Raw genomic sequence first — 21217 nt, 5'->3', positions numbered from 1 at the left:
ATAGGTTTATTGCTTTAATATTTAATCATTTCTGTCCTCCGAATTCATATTCATTATATAAATATGCTCTTTTAATTTTGTCTGGCTTGCCGTTCCAAATAAAATTGAATATTTTTTTCTCATATAATTTAAAAAACTGTTCGCTAGACCATAAGCAAATAGGTAAACTGGGATAATACTAAAGAGTTAATCAGGGTGATTTTTCCACAAATTGACAGGTATTTTCCTTTCCATGGTAGTAAGATCTTATCTATTTTTGCTAACTTTCTATTAACATTTATTGAAGTGAGATCATTTATTTCCTTTGGGATATGTATTCCGAGTATATCCACATCACCATCAGACCATTTTATTGGTAAACTACATGGTAATGTAAAAATTGTATTTTTTAGTGATCCAATACGTAATATAGTACATTTGTCATAATTTGGTTGTAATCCAGAGAGGTTAGAAAATGTATCTAGATCCTCTATGAGGCTGTGGAGGGATTCTAGTTGTGGATTTAAAAGAAAACATGAATCATCAGCGTACAATGACACCTTTGTTTTTAAACCCTGTATTTCTAATCCTCTGATTTTATTATTGGATCTGATTTTAATAGCTAACATCTCGATGGCCACAATAAATAGATATGCCGATAGTGGACAACCTTGTTTCACTCCTCTTGACAGTTTAAAACTTTCTGAGATATAGCCATTATTTACTATTTTACACCTAGGGTTACTATACATGATTTTGACCCATTTTATGAGAGATTCTCCAAAATTGAAATGCTCCAGGCATTTATATATAAACCCCAGTCGAACTTTATCAAATGCCTTTTCGAAGTCTGCTATTAATAGCAGGCCTGGTTTCCCATATTTTCCATAGTGTTCTATTGTTTCCAATACTTGCCTTATATTATCTGCAATGTATCTTCCATGTAAAAAACCTGTCTGATTAGAATGAATAATATCCGACAATACCTTTTTAATTCTATGCGCTATACATTTTGCTAGGATTTTTGCATCACAACACTGAGGTGTAAGGGGCCTCCAATTTTGTAAATGGACTGGATCTTTATATTTTCCACTTGTATCCTGTTTCAGTAATAATGAGATCAGACCTTCTTCTTGAGTGTCAGATAATCTACCATTTACATAGGAGTGGTTAAAACATGCTAATAACGGTCCTCTTAGTATATCAAAAAAGGTTTGGTATACCTCGACTGGTATGCCATCCAACCCTGGCGTTTTCCCGGACTTAAAGTCTTTATTTGCATCCAGAAGTTCCTTCTCTGTAATTTCACCTTCACATGAGTCTTTCTGTGTGGCTGTTAATTTGACATTATCAATAGAAAAAAAATCTCTACAATTAGCTTCAGTTAGAGGAGATGGAGGCGACTGAAAAGAAAACATATGCTTAAAGTACTTTGTTTCTTCCTTCAAAATATCATTTGGTGAATTATGGGTGACTTCGTCAATTGTAACCAGTTTCATTAAGTTCTTTTTGGTAGCATTCCTATGTTGAAGATAAAAAAATAATTTTGTGCATTTTTCCCCATATTCCATCCAGTTTGCTTTATTTTTATAATATATTACACTTGATCTTTCTTGAATAAGTTTCTCCATTTCTTTTTGTTTTTCCTCTAATTTATTCTGAGCCTCTATGTTACAGTTTTTATTGCCATCTATCTGTTCTGTTAGACTTTCTATTTCCTTTCTTAGTATAAACTCTTTTGACCTAAATTGCTTTTGTTTTCGAGATGAGTACTAAATTGCATGGCCTCTAAAGGCACATTTAAAGGTGTCCCATACAATAAGGGGATTCGCTGTACCTATGTTATGTTGGAAAAAGTCAGTTATAAATTCCTTTGTTCTAATTATAAATAAATTATCATCCAATAGGCTTTGATTACATTTCCAATATCCTCACCCACGTGGAAATTCAGTAAGAGTAATGTATATGCATATTATATGATGGTCCGACCGCATTCTGTCCCCTATCAACACTTTTTTTTACTTTTGGTCCCAACGAGAATGAGATAAGAAAGAAGTCAAGACGACTAGCTTGATTCAGTCTCCGCCATGTATATCTCACTAGATCAGTATATTTAAGCCTCCATATATCTACTAGTTCTAATGTATCCATGACATTCACAATTTCCTTAAGAGCATGTGTGTGATTGTTTGTGGTGTGATTTCCTTTACGGTCCATTGAGCTATTTAAAACAGTATTATAATCCCCCACCATAATAATATTGTCTTGAGTTGCTTGCAGGCTTGATAATTTATTATATATATTGTCAAAGAATTGTGGATCATCATTATTTGGTCCGTAAAGGTTAATGAGCCATATCTGTTTATGGTCCAATAACATATTTAAAATAATCCATCTACCTTGCGTATCTATTTGGACAATTTGCACATTCGGATCGAAATTACTATTAATTAATATCATCACCCCTTTTGAATTTCTTTGCCCATGGGAGAAGTATATTCCCTCCCCCCCATTCTTTTTTCCACGCTACTTCATCTCAAATTGTTGAATGAGTTTCCTGTATACAATAGATATTATATTCCTTCTCTTTGAGCCATGTAAATATTGTTCTTCTTTTGTTATTATCAGCTAAGCCATTACAATTATAACTGGCTATACTTATTTCACCATACACCATAATGAGATACAAGTTTCAAGTCTATTTATCATTATATATGTTTGTAAATTTACCAATAAAAAATAGCGTAATAATTGAGTGTCCATATAGCTGTACCGTGATATTTGCATTGCTACGGAGTAACCCTTCAATTGTTCTCCACTAATTCCCCCGCTAAAGCCCCTCCCCATCCCAAGTTGAGCCGTCATCCCAGTGATCAGCATCCCACCCATGTCCCTCCGTATCCCTAAGGCCCCAAGAGGCCAGGACACATCCATCGAAAACAGCACACAGTGCCACCCACAAAACAGAAGCAGATTAACCGCCAAAAGCATTTCCAATGCTTTCACCTCTCTCTATATATATCTATATAACTATTTTTTTTTAACTATGCATATCCTATTTTCCATCATTATCAATTAATATGCGTAATAATGTCGGCAGTTCACGCGTAGGATTCTAACATATAACCCGGATTGCCATTGTATTACATTTAATTAATTGACAAGCAATTATTATCCTAGCAAATAATTCCCGTGGTCCATCCCATACCTTCCCCCCAACATCCCCACCCCCCCCACAACAGATGCCAGACAAGCACACACGCACATACTCACATACTCCAACACACTCAACCCTCCTCCTCCACAATCCACCATAAAATCAGATACTCAACGGCTGTTATATCCCAGAGCCCAACTCGAGAAATAACTTGATTTACGAGTGCACATTCAGTTAAAGCTGATTGAGAAAGCATGCAGATTGAGCAGAAATTGATAACAATGTGAGATTTGATTAATCTACTTAATCTATGTCAAGTCCTAGGTGATGGAGATCAGATCCACCCTCTTCACCTGAGACACAAACACTCTGATCCCCTGTTGTAACCATTTTCCCAAGCATCTCCATGCGGTCAGACCTTTGATTATTTTGTGCCACCTGGGCCACAATGATAAACCCCCTCTCTGATTGTCCGAGTGTGACCCCCTCCCCATGGGTTACTGCAGCCAGTGTTGCCAGCACTGCCACTACCTGGGTGGGCGTACCCCACCGGAATCCCCACCGGCTAGGTAAAAGGTCATCAAGGTTCTCATTAGCAGCTTTGAGAATTTCCTTGTATATTATGCTCTCCCATCAGGGGGCATAACTCTTTGCATTCAGGACAAAAAGTTAATTTCTTTGCCACATTTTTTGCAGTATTACTTTAGTGCCTTATTGCAAACAGGATGCATGTTTTGGAATATTTGTATTCTGTAAAGGCTTCCTTCTTTTCACTCTGTCATTTGTGTTGTGGGGTAACTGCAATGTTGTTGTTCCATCCTCAGTTATCTCCTATCACAGCCATTAAACTCTGTAACTGTTTTAAAATCACTGTTGGCCTCATGGTGAAATCCCTGAGCTGTTTCCTTCATCTCCGGCAACTGAGTTAGGAAGGGCACCTGTATATTTGTAGTGACTGTGTGTATTGATACACCATCCAAAGTGTAATTAATAACTACACCATACTTAAAGGGATATTCAATGTCTGCTTTTTTTAACCTTTCCAATAAGCGCCCTTCGTTGCGAACCATTGGAAAACCGCCCTGGTCTTTGTGGTTGAATCTGTGCTTGAAATTCACTGCTCGAATGAGGGACCTTACAGATAATTGTATGTGTGGGGTACAGACATGGGGTAGTCATTTAAAAATCATCTTAAACACTGTTATTGCACACAGAGTGAGTCCATGCAACTTTTTATGTGAATTGCTGAGCACATTTTTACTCCTCAACTTATTTAGAGTTGCCATAAGAAAAGAGTTGAATACTTATTGACTCAAGACATTTCAGCTTTTCACTTTTAATTAATTTGTAAACATTTCTAAAAACATAATTCTACTTTGACATTATGGGATACTGTATGTAGATCAGTGACACAAAATCTAAATTTAATATTTTTTAAAATTCTGGCTGTAACACAACAACATTTGGAAAACGTCAAGTGGTATGAATACTTTATGAAGGCACTGTACAATATGTCTTTGCTGGGTTAGCCATGTCTCTAGTGTACTTCTATGTTCTCTGCATATAGCTTCCGCTGCATTTCTGAATGACAAAATATTTTTCAAGACATACGCCCGTTCCATCCACACCTACACACACTTCCTGTTGCTAAGAAACTTAACCTGCTACCTATTTATCTCTCCAATTGCTAAGCAACCACTCAGCATTTTCAATTTATGGACGTGACGTTTGAGTGGGAGAGTTTTAGACATCTCTACTAGTGCGGCTTAGAATGCAGTACTCTGGTCATTTGACTGAGATGATTTTGACTGAGATGGATCTGATTGAGATGGATTTGTATTGGAATGAGACTGTGTTAATGAGCCTATACTGATTACCCAATTAGATATCTGCTATGACAGAAAAATAGGTCCTAATTGGAATGCAAATGCAAAACATAAATCTAAAGCTTGACAGTCCATAAATCTTTTACATACATGACTGTTTACACTCTATCCATCTGATATGACCTGCCTTTGATGTGTTGAGTCTTAGATGTGAATTTTAGCACACACGCACACACACACTTGTTTTTCTATCCTTGTGGGGATCTAAAATTGATTTCCATTCAAAATCCTATTTTGCCTAACCCTAACCACTAAGTTTAAAAAAGCCTTACATACAGTGAGGGAAAAAAGTATTTGATCCCCTGCTGATTTTGTACGTTTGCCCATAGACAAAGACATGATCAGTCTATAATTTTAATGGTAGGTTTATTTGAACAGTGAGAGACAGAATAACAATCCAGAAAAACGCATGTCAAAAATGTTTTAAATTGATTTGCATTTTAATGAGGGAAATAAGTATTTGACCCCTCTATAAAAATGACTTAGTACTTGGTGGCAAAATCCTTGTTGGCAATCACAGAGGTCAGACGTTTCTTGTAGTTGGCCACCAGGTTTGCACACGTCTCAGGAGGGATTTTGTCCTATTCCTCTTTGAAGATCTTCTCCAAGTCATTAAGGTTTCGAGCCTGATGTTTGGCAACTCGAACCTTCAGCTCCCTCCACAGATTTTCTATGGGATTAAGGTCTGGAGACTGGCTAGGCCACTCCAGGACCTTAATGTGCTTCTTCTTGAGCCACTCTTTTGTTGCCTTGGCCGTGTGTTTTGGGTCATTGTCATGCTGGAATACCCATCCACGACCCATTTTCAATGCCCTGGCTGAGGGAAGGCGGTTCTCACCCAAGATTTGACGGTACATGGCCCCGTCCATCGTCCCTTTGATGCGGTGAAGTTGTCCTGTCCCCTTAGCAGAAAAACACCCCCAAAGCATAATGTTTCCACCTCCATGTTTGACAGTGGGGATGGTGTTCTTGGGGTCATAGGCAGCATTCCTCCTCCTCCAAACACGGCGAGTTGAGTTGATGCCAAAGAGCTCGATTTTGGTCTCATCTGACCACAACACTTTCACCCAGTTCTCCTCTGAATCATTCAGATGTTAATTGGCAAACTTCAGACGGGCCTGTATATGTGCTTTCTTGAGCAGGGGGAACTTGCGGGCACTGCAGGATTTCAGTCCTTCACAGCGTAGTGTGTTACCAATTGTTTTCTTGGTGACAATGGTCCCAGCTGCCTTGAGATCATTGACAAGATCCTCCCGTGTAGTTCTGGGCTGATTCCTCACCGTTCTCATGATCATTGCAACTCCACGAGGTGAGATCTTGCATGGAGCCCCAGGCTGAGGGAGATTGACAGTTCTTTTGTGTTTCTTCCATTTGCGAATAATCACACCAACTGTTGTCACCTTCTCACCAAGCTGCTTGGCGATGGTCTTGTAGCCCATTCCAGCCTTGTGTAGGTCTACAATCTTGTCCCTGACATCCTTGGAGAGCTCTTTGGTCTTGGCCATGGTGGAGAGTTTGGAATCTGATTGATTGATTGCTTCTGTGGACAGGTGTCTTTTATACAGGTTACAAACTGAGATTAGGAGCACTCCCTTTAAGAGTGTGTGCCTAATCTCAGCTTGTTACCTGTATAAAAGACACCTGGGAGCCAGAAATCTTTCTGATTGAGAGGGGGTCAAATACTTATTTCCCTCATTAAAATGCAAATCAATTTATAACATTTTTGACATGCATTTTTTCTGGATTTTGTTGTTGTTATTCTGTCTCTCACTGTTCAAAAAAACCTACCATTAAAATTATAGACTGATCATTTCTTTGTCAGTGGTCAGATGTACAAAATCAGCAGGGGATCAAATACTTTTTCCCCCTCACTGTACATCCCTTGATACCTAACTTACCATTAGCTTCAAACCAAGGCATTTTTGACTAAACTATTTTGTAAGTACAGACAGTGTCTTGCGAAAGTATTCACCCCCCTTGGCATTTTTCCTATTTTGTTGCCTTACAACCTGGAATAAAAAATATAAAAATATGGGGGGGTTTATCATTTGATTTACACAACATGCCTACCACTTTGAAGTTGCAAAATATTTTTTATTGTGAAACAAACAAGAAATAAGACAAAAAATCAGAAAACTTGAGCATGCATAAATATCCCCCCCCCCCCCAATTACAGCTGCAAGTCTCTTGGGGTATGTCTCTATAAGCTTGGCACATCTAGCAACTGGGATGTTTGCCCATTCTTCAAGGCAAAACTGCTCCAGCTCCTTCAAGTTGGATGGGTTCCGCTGGTGTACAGCAATCTTTAAGTCATACCACAGATTCTCAATTGGATTGAGGTCTGGGCTTTGACTAGGCCATTCCAAGACATTTAAATGTTTCCCCTTAAACCACTTGAGTGTTGCTTTGGCAGTATGCGTAGGGTCATTGTTCTGCTGGAAGGTGAACCTCCGTCCCAGTCTCAACTCTCTGGAAGACTGAAACAGGTTTCTCTCAAGAATTTCCATGTATTTAGCGCCATCCATCAATCCTTCAATTCTGACCAGTTTCCAAGTTCCTGCCGATGAAAAACATCCCCACAGCATGATGCTGCCACCACCATGCTTCACTGTGGGGATGGTGTTCTCGGGGTGGTGAGAGGTGATGGAGATGTTGGGTTTGCGCCAGACATAGCGTTTTCCTTGATGGCCAAAAAGCTCAATTTTAGTCTCATCTGACCAGAGTACCTTCTTCCATATGTTTGGGAGTCTCCCACATGCCATTTGGCAAACACTAAACGTGTTTGCTTATTTTTTTCTTTAAGCAATGGCTTTTTTCTGGCTACTCTTCCGTAAAGCCCAGCTCTGTGGAGTGTACGGCTTAACGTTTTCCTATGGACAGATACTCCAATCTCCGCTGAGGAGCTTTGCACCTCCTTCAGGGTTATCTTTGGTCTCTTTGTTGCCTCTCTGATGAATGTCCTCCTTGTCTGGTCCATGAGTTTTGGTGGGCGGCCCTCTCTTGGCAAGTTTGTTGTGGTGCCATATTCTTTCAATTTTTTAATAATGGATTTAATGGTGCTCCGTGGGATGTTCAAAGTTTCTGATATTTTTTTATAACCCAACCCTGATCTGTACTTTACATTTACATTTTTGTCATTTAGCAGACAGTCTTATCCAGAGCGACTTACAGTTAGTGAGTGCATACATATTTATTTTTTTCATAGTTCTCCACAACTTTGTCCCTGACCTGTTTGGAGAGCTCCTTGGTCTTCATGGTGCCGCTTGCTTGGTGGTGCCCCTTGCTTAGTGGTGTAGCAGACTATGGGGCCTTTCAAAACAGGTGTATATATACTAAAATCATGTTACAGATCATGTGACACTTAGATTGCACACAGGTGGATTTTATTTAACTAATTATGTGACTTCTGAAGGTAATTGGTTTCACCAGATGTTATTTAGGGGCTTCATAGCAAAGGGGGTGAATACATATGCACGCACCACTTTTCCGTTCTTTATTTTGTCGATTTTTTAAAAATAAGTTATTTTTTTCATTTCACTTCACCAATTTGGACTATTTTGTGTATGTCCATTACATGAAATCCATATAAAAAATCAATTTAAATTACAGGTGGTAATGCAACAAAATAGGAAAAACGCCAAGGGGGATGAATACTTTTGCAAGGCACTGTACAGTACATGTGCATACCAGAAACATTTTAATTGATTTACTATCCCAGTGGGGACTTTTGGGGATTTCAGGTCCCCATGAGGATAGAAGAATAAGACCACACAAACACTGTAAAAAAGCAAATGTAACATTTTTGTTACATTTTAGTAGACACTCTTATCCAGAGCGACTTACAGTTAGTGAGTGCATACATTTTTTTTTTCATACTGGCCCCCCGTGGGAATCGAACCCACAACCCTGGCATTGCAAACACCATGCTCTAACAACTGAGCTACACAGGACTAATTACTTAATCTACGTTATTCTGTGAGTTGAGTAAAATTCAAAAGGACAAGAATTTGACCTAATGTGTTAAAAGCTGTTTACTCAACAAATTCTGCTGGAAACGTATTTCAGTGTCTGCCTGCCTGCCAGCTGAAAATCTTTGCCAGTGTATACATAGGCTATCTGCCTCTCCCCTACGAAGCAGAGTCTAGTAGTCTAGTAGCCTTTACAAGCGTCTTTCAGAAATTAGGGAGAGAGATTCGTAATTAGAGAAGAATGGATTCACCTTTTCAATGCTAGTTAAGATACTATAGTTATCACATTTCACATTGGATTTATTAACTACAAAAAGTTAAAACGTGTTTTTATTTTAATTCTGGTGCCGCTCTGCACACACAAACTTGTTAGCTAGCTAGCTGGTCCAATGTTTTGCCAACTCTCTGAAGTTCAAAGACATTCAATGTTCCTTCATAGACCGCTCCTCCGTAGGTATAATTCTGAAGGCCTAATTCAGATAATGCATGTCATAACAACAAGATGCCCAGCGCTTTAAGCCAAGCCTTCTCCTCTACCCTCTCTTGCTCTTTCCCCACCCGTAAAATTTCTGTTACATCTCGCGCCCTATGCTCGTCTGTCCAATGCATGTGTAGTGTATGATGAATTATGACTTTGCTAATGTTTTTAAGTGGAACCTGAGAGGATGTTTATTCAGTTTCAGAGGGAGTTGTTTTAGAGTGACGCCCCATAGAACAGAGGGAGTCTGTGTGTTGTAGACAGGGGATTGGACAGTAGAGGGAGCCACCCATATTTTGGGAAAGATTATAAGTATGGGCTAGGGAACAAAGAAGATTAGAGCAGACATATTCTTTTGGGACTCTGCTCTCCGGATGCTATGGACATCTGTAAACGTATGCTGAAATCTTGTGATATGAATAAAACTTATGATCAAAGTTCAGTATAAGCGGACTCCTTTGTTTAACAGCATAATTAGCAACATTGACTCGACACTACACATGTAAATAGCTTGCCCGCTCCACAGCAAGCTGCTCTATCCACACTGATTGGTGAAGTAGTTTAAAATTGATTTCAGATGTTTAAAAAGGAACAAAAGGGAACAATATAAACCGTTACTTTTTTGGGGTTCCAACCGGTTCAGAACAGCGGAACGTAAAGAAAAACATGATGGTTCTGTTCAGAATGAAACAATTGGAAAATTATTTAGGTTTCAAACCCTGCTCAAAACCCCTCAAAACCACACCCATTATTATAATCAGCATGCTCTATTGCAGGTCAAAGAAAGGCCTTATGATATGTGACTAGTTTCAGGAAACTAGTCGTATGTCGCACGTCACTACTTCACAGGAGAGCCATTTGACCGTAAACCTTTTTTAAATCAAAATGCGTTTTTTGGCAAAAATGCCTTCTGGAACATCTGAACTTTCATGTGCCTTAATAACAAACTTGTATGCCATCTGTAAATACGTATTTAAATTGTTAAATTACGTGCCTAGTTGGTTTAGCCATGGAAAAAGAAAGGAACCTTCCCGCTAGCCATGATTGGCTGAGATAATGGATGGGCTGGACATGCCAAGAGATGAGTTTGGATTGGTCTGCCATATAGCATGCTTCTGTCTATAACATGAGCTGGTCAGTATGTGTAGGTTATCCTTTCTAACGCGGCTTTTTTGAAAGATCTCACGTAGCAGAACTGCAAACGTGTTGCTCTCCACTTTCTGGAGGACCGAGTTTTGAAATAGGTGGAATGCCCAGTGGAATTAGAGTATGATAGCTAAGGAGATGGAGAAAATGCTGCCAGCAGCACAGTTACAGTCACCAACGCTCTGCATAACATAAAAACAGCCTAACCAACTCTGCTATGGCGAGGAAAATGGTCAGGGTGAGCTGTTCTCTCATTTGTGTCTGGAAGTAGCTAGTAAGCTAGCCAACGTTGCTTGACTGCTGTTGTTAGGTCAGAACGCTCAGATCAACCCTACTCCGAGAGGGAAACGCTCAGAATTTATGAACGGACAATCTGACAACGCTCTGAGTTTACGAATGCCCAGAGCGCACTCTGAGCACACTCTAGCACACTCTAGCACACAAGATTGAATTTACGAACACACTGTAGTATAAACCAGCCTTTAGTCTTGAAATCTTTGGTTGTTTAGTACATGGCCTCACATGTGAATCCTTAAAGAGATGGGTGGGGCTAAGGCATAAGAGGGTGTGAACAATGCTGAATGGGTGTACACAAAGAAGAGCTCTCCAGTAGGTTTACCAAAACATTCAAAGGCCATTTTCTCAAAAGTTTGGTTAAAAGTTTATCAACTTTCAAAGCAGAATTACTTTCCCATTGTTCCTCAACTATAGTGTATGATATACAATTTTCTAGCTCTCTACTTTTATCCAATGTAAAAAAACACAATTTCAAATTTTACTACATAAGACCTAATCGAGCCGGTCGGTCACATATATGTAACGTATTGTCATAAAGAGTTTAATATTAAGGATACAATATTCAAAATGGTCTTAGACACTCACTTGGCAAAGGCTACACAACTGAAAGCCATTGAATACAAAACCATGTCTCTGTCGCTAACAAATACAGACATGGGTGGTAACTGCAATTCACTCGAAAGGCAAGAAACGTTAAGAAATATGCTAATATTGTAGAATACATTCTCAAGTTGAATTGTATGTTCACACAACCTCAAATTCAAAGTTGAGTAAACATACAATTACCTACCCACAATTACCTATGCATTTTGCCACCATTATAACATACTGCCATTTAATTGGCAGATGGAGCTTCCTTATGCCTGATGTTTCCTCCTACGTTTCCTGTATGATTCACCATAAGTCAGTTGAATGTATTCCATAAATAGTGAGGGAAGTATCCCTGACTATGTATGTGACCTTGTAAAAGGAGGAGGGAACAGGTGCGCAGATACAGATTATTATATTTTTTTAATCATTCCTCCTCTCAAAATCTATAATTTCCCCTCTCTCTGGTAACCGTGGTGATTTGTGACAGATGCTGGCGCTGTCGCTAATGCTAACGTTTACGGTAGCGCCGTCGCTTCAGCTGTCGAACCCTGATTGAAGTTTGTACCTGAGAGAGCAGGCACGTCGCTAGGCAGGCACCCAGGTGTCACACCTCACTACCAGCTGTTTCCGTTGTCAAGGAGATGTTTCCTTTTCAGTTGTGGCGTGGTGTCTCTCTCAACACCTGCTTCCTGTTAGAGTCACATATCTCTCAGCCATCGCTGCTCTCAGCCAATAATGTTAGACTGTCACTACATAGTACATCTACAGTAGACTAAACATTATAACTTTTATATGGTTTCTATAGTCAACCAGCACTGATCTTATCCAAAAATGATACATGAAAATAGTTGTACAGTATCACTACAGAACTCATCCACTGCAGGCTGTACAATATTATGTGTCAGCGGGGGTCGACCCTCTTCCAGGAGAGCTACTGTTTTTGCAGGCTTTTGATCCAGCTCTACACAAACACACCTGATTTACCCAATGAAAGTCTCAAGGACCTTGTTGATTAGTAGAATCAGGTGTGTTAGAAAATGCTGCAGGAGGGTAGCTCTCCATGAGGAGGGTAGGACACCCTTGCTATACAGTATACTGTATCTACAGTAGTGTCTGTATGTCTGCTATTGAATGTAGTGTTGTATGTCATCCTGACTGCAAACTAAATTTCCCTATCTGACTATAAAGATTGAGTTGACAGCAGTAATCTTAGGAAGATGAGTTTGAATCCTCTCAAGCTATCTACAGTATTTTGATAATAGAACCTTCACTTTCTCTACAACATTGACAGAGAGAAGATATCTTAAGTGAAATGTAATGATAAGACAGTGTCGAGAAGTCTTATAGTGGTGATGTTCAGTTGGAAATGCTCCTTATTGTCACTGAGCAGAACATGCTTTCTCATGCAGTTTGATGAGCGTATACACTTTAAAAATGGTGTGTTGTTTGGATGATCAAACTGCTGGGTTGCAGGCATTGGGTCACTTAGTTGGGTTGTTTTCTTTAAAAACTGCTGGTTATTGATGCTGGGTGCTGGGTTATGGGTGCTGGGTTATTGATGCTGGGTTATTGAGATGTGACCCAGTGGGTCAGATCAGAAGACTGAGTAGGGATGTGGCTTTCAGATAGTTATTTTCGGCCACCAGTGAGAGTTAATATATTCTGTTGCATTGGTATCACATGTTAAAGGTCCCAAACAGTCATTCTGATTCCCATGTAAAATAGACTTTTAACTGTGTAAAATATCACCCACAATATTTTTGGGGGATAGAAATGCTAAGAATTTGAGAAGAAATAGTTTTTCTCACTTGGCTAACTACCAGGAAGTTTGAAAAAACTGGCTGTGGGCGGGGAGCTAATATTAATGAGCCTTGACTGACAGCTCTTTGTAATGCCTGTCAAGAAACTTGGATGCAGTGAGCAGTGTTGCAGTAAAATCATCTCAAGCAAATTTGTGACTCATTTCAGGAAGCTAGGCATATGTCGTGCGTCACTACTTCACAGGAGAGCCATTTGAACGTCAACTTAAATGTTTATTTTTTTGCCAGAAATGCCTTCTGGAACGTTTACCAAAACATTCAAAGTCCTTTTTCTCAAAAGTGTGGTTACAAGTTTATCAACTTTCAAAGCAGAATTACTTTCCCATTGTTCCTCAACTATAGTGTATGATATACCATTTTCTAGCTCCGAGTCTCTACTTTTATCCAATGTAAAAAAACACAATTTCAAATTTTACTACATAAGACTGAATCGAGCAGGTCGGTCACATATATGTAGCGTATTGTCATAAAGAGTTTAATATTAAGGATAACATTTTGAAAGTAAACTTTTTTTTTAAATCAGCATTCGATTTTTGGCAGAAATGCCTTCTGGAACGTGAACTTTTATGTGCCTTAATAACAAACTTGTATGCCATCTGTAAATACGAATAAAATGGTTAAATTACGTGCCTAGTTGGTTTAGCCACGGCAAAAGACAGCAACCTTCCCGCTAGCCATGATTGGCTGAGGTAATGAGTGGGCTAGACATGCCGAGAGATGAGTTAGGATTGGTCTGCCGTGTAGCACGCTTCTGTCTATAGCATAAGCTGGTCAGTATGTGTAGGTAATCCTTTCTGACACGCCTTTTTTGAAAGATACCACTTGCTGGAGGACCGAGTTTTGAAATCAGTGGAATTAGAGTATGATAGCTAAGGAGATGGAGATAATTCTGGCGTTTGATTGAAAATATGCAGATGGAGTCGAAAAGAGAACACAAAGAAGGCTGTTGTGTAAAACACCTGTCTCCGGATTACATCTTCAAACTAAGGGCAACCATTGTATCCGTGACAGAGAGGGAGAAGCGTCCATCCATGTATAGGGGTAAGATAGTCTAGCTAGCTACATTTTCAGATATTACACGCTTCTAATTTTGTCAGAAAGTCGTTTTCATTTCAAGTTAAAGTGTACTGTCAGCTAGTTAGCTAATGTTAGCTGGCTAGCTCACTAGCTAACGTTACATGTATGATCTGTGTAGTAATATTATTCGTATCTTGGAGCCATTTGCATTGCTAGCTAACATTGAACCTGGTTGGTTAGCTACCTGCAGATTCATTCAGGGTAGTAACGTTATGAGTTGGGATTATGGTTCATTGTTTAGCCAGCCAGCTACGTGTTTGGTTCATTGTTTAGCTAGCCAGCTACATGTCTAAACAAAAGACTCAACTATGCAAGTAACCATTTCAATAGAATGTTCATGATGTCACTGCGACAACTTTCGATAGACGTAGCTGGTAAATTCGCTCTGACTATCTACTCCGATTTCAGAGCACTCTTGTCTGAGTGTGCCAGAGCGCAGAATAACTGACACATTTATGAACGCTCAACACCCGTTGAATATGGCCGGTGTCAGTTAACGTTGGCAAAAAAACGTAATTCAATTGTTGTTGCCAGCAGCACAGTTGCAGTCACCAACGCTCTGGTGGGGCGAGTAAAATCTTCTCTTCTCTCATTTGTGTCTGGAAGTAACTAGCAAGCTAGCCAACGTTAGCCAGTTAGCTTGGTGCTTGACTCCTGTTGTTTGGTCAGAACACTCGGATCAACCCTACTCCTCGGCCAGAGCATCCAGTGTGCACTCTGAACGCTCCGAGAGCGAAACGCTCTGAATTTACGAACTGACAATCTGACAACGCTCTGAGTTTACGAACGCCCAGAGCACACTGGCACTCCAGATTAAATTTACAAACACACCCGTAGTATAAACCAGCCTTAGGTCTTGAAATATTTGGTTGTTTAGTACATGGACTCATGTGAATCCTTATAGAGATGGGTGGGGCTAAAGCTTAAGAGGGTGTGAACGATGCTGAATGGGTGTAGACAAAGAAGAGCTCTCCAGTAGGTGTACCAAAACATTCAAAGGCCATTTTCTCAAAAGTGAGGTTACAACATTCAAAGAAGAATTACTTTCCCATTGTTCCTCAACTGTAGAGTATGATATACAATTTTCTAGCTCTGAGTCTCTACTTTTATCCAATGTATCCAAATCTACATAAGACCAAATCGAGCCAGTGGTCACATTTGGTGATACACAAAGCAACTTAAATATCATTGAAATTGCATCAGTAACCACGTTTCCATCCATTTCCATTTCATGCAGCTGAATTACCAGACGCATGAAAAAAATCACGACCGGGCTCATGGAAACATGAAATGCGATAGAATTTTATAAATGCCAACAGACAATTTGTTCGTTCGACATGGTGGAAAATGTTTGTGTCTGTAAAATTAATTATGAGAGAAATGGTGGTGGAAACGCCTTTATGTGAAAATATTGATATAATAACCATCATATCGAAGTAAACTTGGAGTCACGTGATGATATGTTGTGTGGCTCTCTCACTATGACTCGGGCAAGAATGCAGTTTATTAGGCTACAGATTAAATAAGGTATGATGAACTTCACACAGTGGTGAATGTGCAAGGTGACGAGCTTGATGCTCCTTTCCAATAAATGTTGAGGGTCTTATTCTGGTGACATGATGATCGATGCTTGGCAGCCATTTGACAAATAGAAAATAATATCTCTCTTATCCATACTAATCTCTTAATGTAGGTAGCCTACCCGAACTGTGTCTGCAAGTTGTTGGCTAGAGCGCATGTGCCAAGACCAGAGTGGGCACATTTGCTATATAACGCAACAGTTTTTCTGACAAAACCATCAGTAGAAGGAAACCCATTTAACTTGTATTTTTCATTCGGTACATGGGAATTTAATTGCAAAAGTTATTTTTATGTGCACTACGTCATCACACACAGCCTTTTATCCACAAAAATTCAGTTTGATATAATCACATCTCTGGTGGAAAACTTTGCATTTTGTTTTGTGCAGATTTTTGAATATTCATATGAAAATGTGTAGCAAATTGGATGAAAACCTAGGTAGTGATGTCCATTTGTTTTATGCATCTCCCATTTGGCATGTCTCTTATGATGCGGTTCACAGCAGCACTGACAGAGGTGTTGACGTGACAACTAGTAATGTTATGTTTGATGCCAGAGCTCCCAGGAATACGTAGAAATCGCTAAGCAGTGTACTTCGATCAGTATGCCGATGCCTGTATCACTTTATCAGAAGCACGTGATCAATGACGTCCGAAGCTTCGTTTTGTCGAACAACCAACCTTATTGATTTGGTAAAAGACAAAAGGTTATGCTGTGCACGCTCTACGTGGTGTGGAACGTCATTAAAATTATTTTGACCAGAAGGTGCCATTAGTGTACACTGTGTCGATCAAAGCCTTGAGTAATTAACCTATTTTCGACACAATTGGCTAGAAAACCTCAATGCTTCAGGAAGCTTCGTTTCCCAATCAGTAATGACAACTGCATCAGAGTTTTGAACGACCCTTCACCACCTTTTTTCCCCATGCTGGCTAAAGACCTTGCTAGCCAGTAACTACACCAGAGACAGATGAAAGGGGAGACATATAAGTATCTTTGCCATAGATGAATAGTGTAAACTTTTAATTATATTTGCTGACACCCTACAGTAAAATTTTGGCAACAGTAGAGTAGCTATCTAGCTACATAAACCACACCCCTACGCAAACACGCCTTCTCCGATGTTGGTTACAAGGCAGTGCTTATTTAAAGTAAGAAGTAAGAGAATACCATGTTACCATTGGTGTATTAAAATGAGAGTGTTTGACATGGGGAAGGGGACCAGTAACTTTATGATCAAACTTGATCAATGTAGAAGCAATAGTCATTTTTCATACTTTAGTCATCATACTTTGATCTGGTTTCATCCAAATATCTTCCAATTTTATGAAAAACATGATTTTGACTGTTCATAAGGTTGGACGCTGACACTTTTGTAGCTTTAACACTAGAACCGCTAAAGCAGTCATTTGGACTGCTCATTCACTTTTTTTAGTTATTACTCTGCCATTTTTTAAGTCATGCCCCCCTCAGTCCTTGACTTTTCCTAAATAAGTCTATATAACACGCTGTTGTTGTTAGAATCTTAATATCACAAACAGAACTGGAGTTATAACCAGTTTTAGGAAGGTATGTCATTTCTTTGAATAGTTTTCCCCCTGTTGGCCCTCCTTCTCCCAACAGTTGATAGTTCAGTGCTCAGCTGATAAACACCCCGATAATAGCCTCTAAACTGAACATAAACTATACCTAAACTAATTTCACACATATAACAACAGATTAAATAAATTAACTAAAGTATGATGGGGAGAAAGGGGGAGAATGGGTGAGTTGATGAGTGTGGGGAAGTGATCAAATAATTATTATAATCTTAAAATGCTATGTACCCTATATCAGTCCACCGAATCCAAGCAGTCTTATCAGTCTAGTCTTGCCTACTTGGAGTAGGCTACACAGTGAGAGCATGTGTAATTGTACATGCTGAACGGCTTTCAATATCTGGGAAAATATCCACATCGAGCAGCAGGTGAGCGAGTGTAAAAATGTCACCATGGACAATTTCTTAACTTCACTGTCATTGGCAAACAAGGGGGGCATTGAGTTTTCAATATTAGTCAGGTACATCAGGAGATCGTCGGCAAATAAGTTTAGTTTATATTCATGTTTACCAATACTGATACCTGTTACGTTTAGGTCCTGTCTAATTACTTCTGCAAGCGGTTCAATTGCCAGTGCAAACAGGAGTGGGGAGAGAAAACATCCCTGGCTTGTGCCCCTTTCAAAAGCAAATTCATCAGATAATGTATTATTTGTACATCTTTTTGCTTTAGGATATTTATATAATATTTTTAAATGATAAGAGGCCGTCTGCACTCTTTTAAGGCCCTTACTACTGAATAGGGTTTGTTCCAGGTGAGTAGGACCCGCACACTGTCGCAAAAAGGAATAAATCCAAAACGTATAATAATTTTATGAAATGTATTATTTTGGCTGGAAAGTTGAAGGATTCCATAGTTGAAAAAACAGTAACATTCAAGATGATCAAAAGCCTTTTTGGCATCAACAGCCATTATTTATAAGTCTACATCTTGTTTTTTAGCATACTGTATTATACTGATACTTGATCTTGTATTTGTTTGTAAGTGTCTATTTTTAATAAACCATGTTTGATTAATATGAATCAACCCTGCTAATACTTTTGACATTCTGTTGCTTATAAGTGTAGTTATTTTTTTATTGTCGCAATTGATTAAACTGATGGGTCTGTAATCTGAAGGGGACTTTCCAGATTTTCCTGGTTTTAATATAACTGAGATAACTGTTCGATACACGAAACTAGGAAGCACTGAATTGAGTGACATGTGTTGTCATTTGAGTAAATAGGGGCGCTACTTTGTCCCAGAATGTCAAATAAAATTCTATGGGAAACCCATCTGCTTTTCGTCGTGCTAATATTTTAACAGTGTCTAATATTTATTTGTGGGTGATTTCTATTTTTAGTGCTTATTTTCTGTCTGCTGATAATTGCTTCAGGATTGTTGAGTCTATGAAGGCTCTAGGATCAGTCCAAATGTTGTTTGATTCTGATTTAATAGAAGCTTTTAAAATGATCATTAATACTCACAACAACACAACATGTTGGGTTATTCATGCAACCCAACTGGCTGTGAGTGTTCTGTCCACTATTTAACCATCACTGGGTTATCAAATAACCCAAATTTGGTTGTTTTCAGCCCATCATTTATTTTGAGTGTACAAGGCCACAGACGGCTCAACTCTTTCCAGGCACACACACACACAGACACACACACACACAGACATCCAGAGACATGCACGCATACACACTACATGATGGGACACCCAGGGGGTTCCTCTACTCTGGGTTCAATTGTTCCTCTCCTTCACTCTACCAGTCTACAGGAGGCTTGTGACGTAAACCAAATCAAATCAAATCAAATTGTATTTGTCACATGCGCCGAATACAACAGGTGTAGACCTTAACGTGAAATGCTTACTTACAAGCCCTTAACCAACAATGCAGTTCAAGTAAAAGGGTAAAAAAAATATTTACTAAATAAACTAAAGTTAAAAATAAAATAAAAAGTAACACAATACAATAACAATAACGAGGCTATATACAGGGGGTACCGGTACCGAGTCAATGTGTGGGGGTAAAGGTTAGTTGAGGTAATTTGCACATGTAGGTAGGGGTAAATTGACTATGCATAGATAATAAACAGCAAGTAGCAGCAGTGTAAAAACAAGGGGGATGTCAATGTAAATAGTCAGAGTGGCCATTTTATTAATTGTTCAGCAGTATTATGGCTGTGGGTAGAAGCTGTTAAGGAGCCTTTTGGACCTAGACTTGGAGCTCCAGTACCGCTTGCAGTGCGGTAGCAGAGAGAACAGTCTATGACTTGGGTGACTGGAGTCATTGACAATTTTTTGGGCCTACCTCTGACACCGCCTAGTATAGAGGTCATGGATGGCAGGAAGCTTGGCCACATTGATGTATTGGGCCGTACGCACTACCCTCTGTAGTACCTTACGGTCGGATGCCGAGCAGTTGCCATACCAGGCGGTGATGCAACTGGTCAGGATACTCTCGATGGTGCAGCTGTATAACTTTTTGAGGATCTGGGGACCCATGCCTTGGTGTGTTTGGACCATGATAGTTTGCTGGCGATGTGGACACCAAGGAACTTGAAACTCTCAACCCGCTACACTACAGCCCTGTCGATGTTAATGGGGCCCTGTTTGGCCCGCCTTTTCCTGTAGTCCACAATCAGCTCCTTTGTCTTGCTCACATTGAGCGAGAGGTTGTTGTCCTGGCACCACAATGCCAGGTCTCTGACCTCCTCCCTATAGGCTGTCTCATCGTTGTTGGTGATCAGGCCTACCACTGTTGTGTTGTCAAAAAACGTAATGATGGTGTTGGAGTCGTGCTTGGCCACGCAGTTGTGGGTGAACAGGGAGTACAGGAGGGGACTAAGCACGCACCCCTGAGGGGCCCCAGTGTTGAGGATCAGTGTGGCAGATGTGTTGTTGCCTACCCTTACCACCTGGGGGAGGCCCGTCAGGAAGTCCAGGATCCAGTTGCAGATGGAGCTGTTTAGTCCCAGGGTCCTTGGCTCAGTGATGAGCTTTGTGGGCACTATGGTGTTGAACACTGAGCTGTAGTCAATGAACAGCATTCTCACATAGGTGTTCCTTTTGTCCAGGTGGGAAAGGGCAGTGTGGAGTGCGATTGAGATTGCGTCATCTGTGGATCTATTGGGGCGGTGTGAGAATTGGAGTGGGTCTAGGGTTTCCGGGATGATGGTGTTGATGTGAGTCATGACCAGTCTTTCAAAGCACTTCATGGCTACCGACGTGAGTGCTATGGGGCGGTAGTCATTTAGGCAGGTTACCTTCGCTTTCTTGGGCACAGAGACTATGGTGGTCTGCTTGAAACGTAGGTATTACAGACTTGGTCAGGGAGAGGTTGAAAATGTCAGTGAAGACACTTGCAAGTTGGTCCGCGCATGCTCTGAATACACGTCCTGGTAAACTGTCTGTCCACGCGGCCTTGTGAATGTTGACCTGTTTAAAGGTCTTGCTCATCGGCTATGGAGAGCGTGATCACACAGTCGTCCGGAACAGCTGGTGCTCTCATGCATGCTTCAGTGCTGCTTGCCTCGAAGCGAGCATAAAAGGCATTTAGCTCGTCTGGTAGGCTTGCTTCACTGGGCAGCTCGCGGCTGTGTTTCCCTTTGTAGTCCGTAATAGTTTGCAAGCCCTGCCACATTCGACGAGCG

This window comes from Coregonus lavaretus (assembly GCF_964263955.1).
Source record: "Coregonus lavaretus genome assembly, chromosome: 5".
Classification (NCBI taxonomy): domain Eukaryota; kingdom Metazoa; phylum Chordata; class Actinopteri; order Salmoniformes; family Salmonidae; genus Coregonus; species Coregonus lavaretus.
The sequence above is the reverse complement of the archived record's forward strand: the minus strand, read 5'-3'. Positions refer to the sequence as shown.